General features: G+C 42.1%; 1 protein-coding gene across 1 annotated transcript in view; it reads left to right on the top strand.

Annotated features, from left to right (window-relative positions):
* The window catches only part of ENTREP2 (endosomal transmembrane epsin interactor 2), a gene marked incomplete at both ends in the record, with an annotated part of 474,734 nt that overhangs the window by 307,996 nt on the left and 154,487 nt on the right, over nt 1-12,251 (top strand). The window lies entirely within an intron of this gene.

A 12,251-nucleotide genomic window follows, 5' to 3' on the forward strand; every position in this document is an offset into this window, starting at 1 on the left:
AACTCCTCAAACTCAACACACATAAAACAGATAATGATATAAAAAAATAAGCAGAAGACATGAACAGACACTTCTCCAAAGAAGACATACAAATGGCTAACAGACACATGAAAAAATGTTCATCATCATTAGCCATCAGGGAAATTCATTATCATAGGGTTTCACTTATTTTTGGAGCATAAGGAATAACACGGAGGACATGGGGAGATGGAGAGGAGAGGAGAGTTGGGGGAAATTGGAGGGGGAGGCAAGCCATGAGAGACTGTGGACTCTGAGAAACAAACTGAGGATTTTGGAGGGGAGAGGGTTGGGAGGTTGGGTGAGCCTGGTGGTGATATCATGGAGGGCATGTTTTGCATGGATTGCATGGAGTACTGGGTGTGGTACATGAACAATGAATTCTGGAACACTAAAAAGAAATTAAAATAACAAATAAAAATTAAAAAAAAAAACATTGAGATACCACCTTACACCAGTTAGAATGGCCAAAATTAGCAAGACAGGAAACAACGTGTGTTGGAGAGAATGTGGAGAAAGGGGAACCCTCGTACACTGTTGGTGGGAATGCAAGTTGGTGCAGCCACTTTGGAGAACAGTGTGGAGATTCCTTAAGAAATTAAAAATAGAGCTTCCCTATGACCCTGCAATGGCCCTACTGGGTATTTACCCCAAAGATACAGATGCAGTGAAAAGAAGGGCCATCTGTACCCCAGCGTTTATAGCAGCAATGGCCACAGTCACCAAACTGTAGAAAGAATCAAGATGCCCTTCAACAGGTGAATGAATAAAGAAGATATGGTCCATATATACAATGGAGTATTATGCCTCCGTCAGAAAGGATGAATACCCAAGTTTTGTATCAACATGGAGGGGACTGGAGGAGATTATGCTGAGTGAAATAAGTCAAGCAGAGAGAGTCAATTATAATATGGTTTCACTTACTTGTGGATCATAAGGAATAACATGGAGGACACTGGAAGATGGAGCAGAGAAGTGAGTTGCGGGAAATCGGAGGAGGGGATGAACCATGAGAGACTGTGGACTCTGAGGGAAAAACCAAGGATTTTGGAGGGAGAGGGGTGGGAGATTGGGTGATCCTAGTGTTGAAAATTATGGAGGGCACATATTGCATGGGTCACTGGGTGTGGTGCATAAACAATGAATTCTGGATCACTGAAAAGAAAAGAAAAGAAATAAAGTAAAATAATAAAATAATGAAAGAAAAAGAGAAATCATTTTCCATTGCACTTATGAAGGCAGCATAACCTTAGTACCAAACCTACCAAGGGCCTTATGATGAACAAAAATTATAGGACCATTTGTCTCTTGAATATAATGCAAAAATCCTTTAAAATTTTTTAACAAATATGACTCTAAAATGAAGGGGGGAAAATCAAAGGAAAAGACATATTCCTAGAAGTAAATTCTTAGAGATACACAAGAAGGATGGCACATCATGACCATGGAAAGTTTGGCTCTAGGATTGCAAACTTGATTTATGCCCATGACAGACTGAAGAAATATTTTTTGATTCTTTACCAATGAAAGAAGTTGTGTGATGAAGTTCAACAAGCATTCATGATAAAAGTTAGCACGTTTGGTACAGGTGTCTTGGCTACTACTTACTGGTACACACAAACTCTTCCGGCCTCAACAGGAAAACCACTTTCTTCTGCTCTTGGGTTCTATGGGTCAGGAATTCTCAGGGCACAGAGTCAGGATAACTTGTCTCTACGCTGTGATGTCTGGGACCTCTGCTGGGAAGACTCGGTGGCTGGGGGGATATGCTACCTCTTCAGCATCACCTCCTACCACTCACCTCCAGGATCATTGGGCTGCAGCCACACGGGCTTCTTGGCTGTTCCTTAACATACCAGGCAGGCTCCTACCTCACAGCCTTTATATTTCTGCCAAAGCCCTCTTGACCCAGATATTCACCAGGTTTGGACACTCACCTTCTCAGTTTCCTTCTCCTTGAGACTTTCCCTGGCCTCCCTCTGTAAAGTGGGAATCCCCTCCCAGTACTCTGACATTAGCTACATTTGCAGCTTTGTTTATTACTTTCTGATACATTTTATAACTAACTTACTCAACTATACTTTTATTCTTTGTCATCTTTTCTCACCACAATGTGAACTTCATGAGGGTAGATATATTTTGTCTGTATTGTTTACTGCTGTGTCCCCTGAGCCTAGACTACAAACTGGTATATCATAAGTCACTCAAGAAATATCTGTTGACTACATGGATGGTGGAGGTATGTATGGATGGATGGATATATGGATGGATGTATGGTTGGATATGAGGCATAGAATCACAATGGTGGGGATTCACCAGGTAAAAAGAATATAAATGGAATATTATGGTGTGACTGTTGGGAATAGGAAGAATAAGTTAAAACTTTATGTTTTATTGTGATCAATTACCCAGAGAAAGAAACAACATACAGAACAAAGTCCAGTATGCCCTGTTTGTGTCCATTTAAAAAATAATTTCTGAATAGCTGAATATGTATAGACATACAATCATCAGAGTTTTCTGGAACGAGTAGAAAAGTACAGTTCCTAATGGGAGTGTTAGGGAGAGGGACTGGAACATAGGTAACACTGAAGCTCTTACCTTCTCATTTAGTATTTTTCTGCAGAATTTTCAAACCATTCTATTCATATGTTCACTTCAGAACATCACAAGGAGTTTTCTTGGTAGTTAAAGGAGCTTTCTTTGCAGTGCTCATTGCTAAAATAATAAATAATTGCTATAAAAATAAAAAAATAAAAGTGATTTCATTTAACAAAATTCATGAAAAGCATTGCTAATCTTCAGGGACTGCCTTGCAGTACGATGAGGTCTTGGTGCATCAAATAAAGATTAGATGGCATTCAGGATTTCCTGTTTGCTGAGGCAGAAAACTTTTACTTATGCTCTTAAGATTTTCATCAACAAAAATTTCAGATCATCAGAGAACTTTGTTCCTATGCCATCTGCTTTCCTCTAATGTTACTCGAATTCACAGTTGATTGACAGGCCCTTAACAAATGGGGAAAATTTTAAACACTTTACACTAAGTTTTATGTCTGAGTCTGTGGCTCCAAATGTTGACCTTGACTCAATGATGCCATGGTTATCAATTAAACTATAGCTCCCTGGATTTCTCCAGGAGACCAGAACTTTTGAAGACTTGAGATCTTGGTCCTATAAACCTATGTTTCCATTTTCTCTGTGCTTTTTCACTTCTGATATTGGCTCATTTTGTGCATGTTCTCACTCTTCATCCTCACACTGCACATATCTGAAATATTACATTGTTTGCTGGAGGTGTCTTTTCCAGGAAAATCCCAAAAGGAGAATGAAAAGACAAAAATCACTGTTCGTTTGTTTTTTTTTTTTTTTAGAATTGAGGAAAGCCATTTTAAGAAATGAATTTGATAACCAAGACACACACACACACACACACACACACACACACACGCATTTCATTTATCATGATAAGCGTTCATCTATCTTTTCATCTTAGAATGTGAAATTTAAAGTCCCCACTCACCGACTTTTTTTTTAAGTATGGTGATGCTGGCTCAGAGAAATGCAGACACTAGTGTTTTAAGGGGCCTGTGCAGCTCACTTGCACTCAAGGCAAATAGGAATTAATTCCACTGGAACTTGATAAAGTTTAAGTCCATCAGCAGCCAGACTACTTTTTATTAGATTTTCAAATGAATGAAAAATTAATGAACAGCTCTTACAATAGCTTCAGAATGGGCATATTTATAACCTTATCCTGCTTGCCAAAAATAATTACGTCCCATTTTTTCCCTGCCAACCATTTTAACGCCTTTCGCAGGAAATGGGAAAAGGGAGTTAGTGCAAATTGGGTCTTTTCTACAAGAAAGAAGAAAGGTTTTGGAATCTTTGAGCAACTTGTAAGTCTTGTCAATTCTGGAACACTCTGTCTTGGAATGTTCCCTGTTTTTATGTTTATTTGTTTACATATCATTTATCTTCCAAGTGAATGACACAACGTTTGTTTCCAAATTCCATAATTATGGAAGTCTGGCATCATATTAGGAGTTCCTTTTTATGGGGTGCAGCTGTCGGCTGAGGATCCTGGATTTGTTGTATGAGCTGAGGCTGATCCCAGTGACCCCAGCTGGGGTATCTTGGGGAGGAGGAGACCAGTCTGACCAGGCTTGGAGGGACTAAGGGAGAAGGAGGACTTGCTTCTACCTGGATCCATCTTGCCTTACTCCACCCTAAAGCTCTGAGAGACTCCTGAACCCACCCAGCCCTCTTCCCAGGAGCTGCACTGTCTTGCCCACCCCTTGGCATATGGGCTTTTGGCACCTGACATTCCTTCTCAGTCCCAGGGAAAGCCGCTGAAAAGGAGACAGAAAGGGTCCATTTTTTTAATGTTATAAAGTTTTAGTCATATTTCTCCTCGTTCAGTTCATAGTTGTGTATAGTTATTTCACTTTTTAGGTGTGTATTATATGTTCTGAACAGGTTATGACTTTCAGTTTTGTTGGTTTTGTTTTTGTGTTTGTTTTTGTTTAGTCAATGCAGTCAAATGCATGGAAGTGCTTAATGTACAATCAAAACAGATTTTTATTTTGACTCTAGAGCCTTGGAAAGTTTTTTTCAGGTGAATCCTGGGCATTCTTAAGAAAATATGTCTAAATGGACATAGCTTTAAAAAGAGTGTCAAATTAATAAAATTAGAATTAATTTTTAAGAAGAAAATGAACTGCCTTTTTTAGGAAAAAAATAAAAGTGTGAGTAACCATAAAACTGCAAAGTGAGAATGGGCAGAGCAGAAGTTGGGATCACTGAACAGAGCACAGATAGAAGGTAAATTTTATGTTTTGTATATTAAGTTGCTCTTAAGAAAGTAATGATTTCTTAGCAAAGTGATCACGTCAAGGAAATTGGAGAATATGAATCATGATATCAAGTAGAAAAATGGTTATCTACAACCTGGAACAAACAATATATATTTGTCTCTTGTTTTGTTTTCTTACTAACAATAATTACACACATTACAGACACAAATTTTGAAGTATAATTGGAATAAAACCAGATTTCTGTTGCAAAAAGCCCAGAATGAGCTCCAACTTTAGACCTATTGGTTGGCTCATTTGTTACTGTAGGATAAACCGAAGGATAAACTCCTTCATTTATGAGATATATTTAGAGTCTTCTCATGATACTTCCTTATGCAAAGCCTCTTGACTTGAGTACATATCGCACCATGAAAATCATCTTAAAGGAACAGCGCAGTTCTTTTTTTTTTTTTTTTGCTTTTCTTCGCAGTTCTTAATTTTAAAAAATCCCCCCCAATTTCATTGAGCTATGACTGACGTATAATATTGTTGGTTGTAGATGTACAACATGATGATTTGGATATACTGTGAGATGATCACCACAAGTTTAGTTAACATCCATCACCACTCACAGTTAAAAAGGTTTTTTTTTTTCCTATGATGAGAACTTTTAAGATTTTCTATCTTAGCATCTTTCAAATAAACATCACAGTATTGTTAACTAGACTCACCAAGCTGTACATGACATCCTTAAGACGGACTTCTCTTATAGTTAGAATTGTGAACCTTTTGGCCATCTTCACCCATTTTGCCCACCTCCCTCCCACTTCTGATAACCACTAGCATGTTCTCTGAATGTATGAATTTGGTTTTTTTAGATTCCACATGTAAGTGAGTGTGTGTCTTTGTCTGAAGTATTTTACTTAGCATAATGCCCTGGAAGGTCCATCCGTGTTGTTCTAAGTGGTGGAGTTTCCTTCTTTCATATGCCTCAGTGATATTCCATTATAGATGCTTATGCATATTATATATGTACAGACATAGACATATACTTACAAATGTAGGCAATTTCTTTATCCATTCATCCCTCAGTGGACATGGGTTGTGCACATATCTTGGCTATTTAGAGTAACACTGCAGTGAACATGGGAGTACAGATATCTTTTCAAGATCGTGACTTTGTTTCCTTTGGGTATATACCTTTTCTTTCTTTTTAAAAAGATTTTATTAATTTATTTGACAAAAAGAGAGAGAGCACACGTGCACAAGCAGGGGGTGTGGCAGGCAGAGGGAGAGGGAGAAGCAAGCTTTCCGCCGAGTGGGGAGGCTGACACAGTATTCAATTCCAAGACCCTGAGATCGTGACCTGAGCTGAAGGCAGATGCTTAACAGACTAAGCCACCCAGGTGCCCCTAGATACCTTTTTTTTTTTTTTTTAAGATTTTATTTATTTGAGAGAGAGAGAGAGAGAATGAGCAGAGAAAGGGGCAGAAAGAGAGGGAGAAGCAGACTCCCTGCTGGGCAGGGAGCATGATGTGGGACTTGATCCCAGGACCCCGGGATCATGACCTGAGCCAAAGACAGACGCTTAACCAACTGAGCCACCCAGGTGCCCCGATATATACCTTTTCTTACATTTTTTTAAATTCAAACTATTTCTGGCTCTGACTCCTCCCTGTACACCATGGACCTCACCATCAGCCTTTGTTTCTCCCACGAGAGGCTGCTGTGCTGGGAGGTGTACCACTACTGCCTACAGGGCTATGCGGGGGCTGCCAGGAGCCTCTTGTGTTTGTGACTGCCCTTCTCTCAAGGCCCTTGGTGGTCCAGTTCTTGACCTTTGTACTCAGCTCCTACCAAGGATGCCAGGTGGGAAAGGGTTGCCTGCATCTCACTTTGGGATCTCACCTCTCTGACATCTTCCCGGTCTTGGGGAATGCAGCTTCCATGAGGCCCTGCCACTTTCCCTGTCCCATCCCAGCACCAGTTGGTCCCCATTGTCCTTGTGGGACACCAGCTTAACACTCTGAGCCATCTGACTTTTCTGGTGAGATAGAGGCTGGGCTCTTGTTGGTTTTTCATTGCTTTGGGAATGAAAGCACCGTGTGAGGATCTTCATGTACTAGCCTTGTTGTCTTGTCCCTCTTTTCTGTCTTCTAGGGGTCTGGCTCTCGCAACCTCCTCTCAGCCCCTGGGGGCCAATGCACCATGTGGGCACCATGCATTCCTCTACATTTAGCACAGGGAGAGTGGCAGGCCCTGGAGTGTGTTGCTGGAAGCTCTCTGCTTCCCTCACAGGTCCCAGAGCCGCAGGCAGGCTGGCTGCCTCGTTGCTAAGGACTTCCTCTCCCATGGATGAGAAATTGTCCCTCAGCTCACTCTGACCTGTGCCCCAAGAATAGGAAAGCCCTGCTACGTTTGCCATTTCCTGAGTAATTGTAAATAAGACATTCAGTCTCCTTGTCGAGAAAAAAAAAAAAAAGCATAATGTTTTCTATCAATCACTTCATTGGAACCCTTTTCAAAAAGTCACAGCATTTTAATATAATTTTGTACTTAAGGAACTTTTGTGTCTGAGATCTGGCCCTTTTCGTTTTTATGTGGTTGTTCAGTTTCCCAGGTAACAAATAACAGTAACAGGATCTGCATCTAGGAAATGTTTTGTGGAAGTCTCCTTATTTGTCAGCCAAACCTTTGAAGGACTCTGAACTTGGTCCCCACATCAGAAGAGACGGTGTTTTTTTCGTTTCTCCATGGTGGGTACCCAGGGCAGGCTCCTCCCCCACCGTTGACCTGCAGCCACAGCGGGACAAGTACAGTTATGAGCCTGGGCTTCCTCCATTCCCCCTCCACCTTGGCTCCGTGGAACTGCCCTTTATCAGCAGGGTGTGGGCTGTGGTTGAAGGCAGTGTTGGTTGAGTTTTGGCTCTGGCCACTAAATGTTGGGGCCCGCCCACCACATTCCACATGTTCTTTGAACTTCCAGAGCCCTGGCAATAACCTGCTTCCAGGATTTGCCAGGCTTGCGGTACCCTTCCTGCTTCCATCTGTGTCTTCTTTCCTGGTCCTTACTCCTCGCTCCCAAGGCTCTGAGCTCTGGTGTCTTTGCATTGACTGTCCCACCAGAAGGCTCTCATTCCACTGTGATTCAGGGCATCCTCTTTGACTCAGGCATCTGGGCTAGGGGTCAGAGGCTTTTGCTGTCAGCCTCAGGCTGCAGGGCTCCCTGGTGACCGTATGAAGCAGGCAGGGAATGGAGGCCAGCCTGTAGGGACCACTGAGATCCCCTGCCCAGCATTTCTTTCCTGTCCTACAGTTACTGCAAGAGCTCCCTGTCCAGACAGCATGAATGTATTGATCTGGATGTGGCAACTAGCCCCTGGTAGACTGGAGAATCCCACTCCTCAGAATATCCGGACTTAGGACAGGGAGTCCCACAGGCAGCCTGTCCCCATTGGCAGAGTTTGAAATGTGCTGTTCAGCACTGCCCACTTTTGTGCTTCCCAGTGTGTGATGACAGCCATGCTCCAGGGAAAGAGCAAAGCCGAGGACAGAGATATGGGTTTCTATCACTTATAGCCCAAAGGCCTACCTACCTAATACATATGTCCACTTCTGTTTTCTGCCCTCTTCAATAATGTTTGCCCCTCAAGAGGATCTTTTTTTTTTTTAAAGATTTTATTTATTTATTTGACAGACAGAGATCACAAGTAGTCAGAGAGGCAGGCAGAGAGAGAGAGGAGGAAGCAGGCTCCCCACGGAGCGGAGAGCCTGATGTGGGGCTTGATCCTGAGATTGTGACCTGAGCCGAAGGCAGAGGCTTTAACCCACTGCGCCACCCAGGTGCCCCCCTCAAGAGGATCTTAATCAAGAAAAAGCATCATGATAAGCAATGATGGTTGTGCTGTGAATCATACAGATCCTTCCTGCTGGTGTGTTTTTGTGAAAGCATCATTGATACAGGGTCCCTCAGACAGATTCTATCTGTATGCATCACTGCAGTAGAGAAAGCATCATCACTGTGCTTTAATACAAAGTAGTTGTGAGAAGCAGGAAACTTTGCTTTTTATCTTGTTTTCCATGGCGAATGTATTTGACCTGTGTTTGGCACTTTTTATAATCATGTATTCAAGAGAATACATAAGAGTGGAAAAGAAGTGAGAAATGAAAGAAGCATTATCCTCCCTCGCTATGTTTCTTTTCTTTTTTTTTTTTACTTTTTAAAAGATTATTTATTTATTTATTTGACAGAGAGAGCACGCGTGCGCACGCGCACAAGTAGGGAGAGCAGCAGACAGAGGGAGAGGGAGAAGCAGGCTCCCCACCGAGCAGAGAGCCTGATGTGGGGCTCGATCCCAGGACCCTGGGATCATGACCTGAGCTGAAGGCAGAAGCTTAACCGACTGAGCCACCCAGGTGCCCCGCTGTTTCTTTTTAAACCAAGATGTCCAGCTACACAGTGGTGAACCTCTGCATTTTCCAATCCCCAAATACATCTTTCCATTATGTTATTGTATATTTTTGTGTTTGGGAACATAATCATGTTAAAAGTCATATATGAAATTAGGAACCACAGCCTGTGATGGTTGGTATTCATATAGTGGTAAAATAACTTATTAAGGTCTTCAAAATACTGGCAAAATGATAGTCAGGCCTCAGCTAGGTATTCTTTGAGTGATACAGATGAGCTTTTTATTGAAGGTGGGGAAATGGGATATAAATTATAGCATTCAAGGTAATGTCTAGTTGTAGAAAAATGAGAGAACCATGAAATGGGAGCTTAGATTGTGCCCTGGTGTTTAGGTGGTAAACAGTTTCTAAGACTTCAGGGCTGCACTCTTTCTAGTTTTCAAAAGATAATAGTAACATTTCCTTTTGTCCTTTTAGCTGACATTTTAAATGAACTTTGAACTTCTGGGAAGGAAAAAACTCTATATGAATCTAAATGTTTTGTTATTATCAATGATGAGTACAATAATATTTAAAGTAAATATTCAATAAGCATTGTTTATTAGCATTCCTCTTGAAATACCAATAAAATGACAATGAAGGAATTGGGGCACCTGGGTGACTCAGTCAGTTAAGTGTCTGCCTTCAGCTCGGGTCATGACTCCAGGGTCCTGGGATCAAGGCCCGCATTGGGCTCCTGGCTCAGTGGGGACTCTGCTTCTCCCCCTCTCCCCTCCCTGCTTATGCTCTCTATCTCTCTCAACTAAATAAAATCTTAAAAAAAAAAGAAAGGGAATGAATTAAAAATTAAAAAGACTCAAACTCATGAAGAAGAAATGGGAAGATGGGAAATGCCAGCAGAGTTTTACAAGGATGAAAAGTGTATCATTGCATGATGGTTGGCTTCTGCATTTCTCCATTCTACTGAGTGCTGGAAGTGCAGGGTAGATCCAGGAAGAAACAAGCTGATTTGTGCCTTATGGCCTTGAAAAGTCTCAGGAACTAGAGGCATTGGATGTTCCTGAAGGCTGGATGTGGATGGGGCAAAAACTAGAGGTTTGGTTTAATCTGTATAATAAGCAGTTAGACCCATACCCACTGTACCCCCTGAGTCCCAAGCTGAGACTGTATAGCTGTGAAATTGTCACTCTCCAAGAGTAGACAGAGGTTGCACCAGGGAGACATTAGGGAGAGCTGGAGAGATGACAGGTACAGCTAAGGCAGGAGAGTGATGCCTTATGGGGACGAGTCAGGATGAGCTAGTCTATGCTGCAGTAACAAAACAGACAAACAAAAAAGACCTTGAAATTTCAATGGCTCTACATAACAAAGTTTGTTTCTTGCTCACAAAATGTCTCATATGAACTGAGCAACTCCTCCGGGCAGTTTTCTTCTGTGCAGTTAGAGAGGTGTTGAGTCTGCTTTGTGTTTGTGTCTGTACATCTTATCCATGATCCCCACTAGCTGCCTAGGGAGAAGAAAGGGGGGGGGTCCCCCTGACTGTTGAGTGCCTCAGACCAGAAGTGATTCTCCAGACTTGGCCACATGAACCATCCCATCTTTGAGGGAGGCTGGAGCTCCTGCAGCACACATGGATGTTCTGGGGATGCAAACTGTCTTTCATATAGGATTAAGTGAGGGTCTAGGGGAGAAGGGTGAGGGTGTGCCTCCATTGGCCATCTCAGACTCCCTCTTTGCAACTCCCAGAGCACTGACTGCTAGTCCAACCATCCTCAGGCTGAAGGACAAGGATTCCTTTCCATAGAAATCCACTGTCCAAGAGGAGAAGAAAATCCCAGGTCTGGGGAGGTAAGGGAACCCATTAGTGAGGCCCACTGGTAGACAAGCTCCTGCTAAGCATAGAGAGCTTCAGTTAACATTTCAGTGCCTTTTATGTGCCCACTCTTAAATAGGATTTATTGAGCACCTTCTGTGTGCCAGGAAATGTTCTGGATGCTGAGGATAGAGCAATGAAAACAAACCAAAACAAAACAAAACACAAAATTTCCATTCTCATGAAGATTTATTCTAGTTCAGGGAGATAGAAAAAAAAAAGGTAAATAAATCCTATGCCACATGCAGGTAAGTGTTAGAGTAAAAAAGGAAAACCAGGAAGCACATAAGGAATACGAGGACTGAAGGGCTATTTGATAGAGTGATGAGAGGTGCTCTCCTGTTGCTGGAGACTTGAAGGAGGTGAGAGTGAGCTGTGTGATCCATCCATCCATTGACTGAGGCCTAGGAGGGGGTGGGGTTGGAAAACTTTCCAGGCAGAGGGAATAGCCAGTACAGAGCATACTCTGGGAACAGCAAGGAGAGGTGGGGCTGGAGGGGAGTGTCCAAGGGGAAAGTAAAAGGCCTTGAAGTTAGAGGTGCAGCTGGGGGCTTAGCTGGTGAGGAGGCTGGTGGATGATTTAAAGGACTTTGCCTTTTACCCTAAGTAAGGTCGGGACCTCTGTAATGGTGAGCAGAGGAGAGGCTTTTAAGAGGGTCCCTCTGGTACGTGTATCCGGGGAGGGCAGGGCACAAAAGCAACGAAGAAAGAATGAGATCCATTCGTGTTGGTGCATTTAGATGTGGTTCTTTAGTTCTTGTTGCTGTATTGTGTTCTACTGTATGTATGTCCCACATTTTATTTATGTATTTTATTGTGGATGGACAGTTAGATTATTTCAATTTGGTGGCTATTGCAAATAATGCTATGAACATTCACTTAAGTATCTTTTTGTGCACTACCCAGAAGTGAAATTCTAGGGTACATGGGTTCAGCTTTAATAGGTAATGTCATATAATTTTCCATAGTGGTTGTTCCAGTTTACATTATCCCCAGCAGAGTACGAAAGTTCCATTTTTCTCCATTATTACCTATACTTGGTGTTGCCAGTGATTTTCCTTTGAGCCATATGGTGGGTGAATCATGGTATCTCACTATAGTTTTATTCTGTATCTCCTTAGTTATTAATGAGCCTGAATGCCTTTTCATATGTT

This window comes from Martes martes (assembly GCF_963455335.1).
Source record: "Martes martes genome assembly, chromosome: 7".
NCBI classification, from domain to species: Eukaryota; Metazoa; Chordata; class Mammalia; order Carnivora; family Mustelidae; genus Martes; species Martes martes.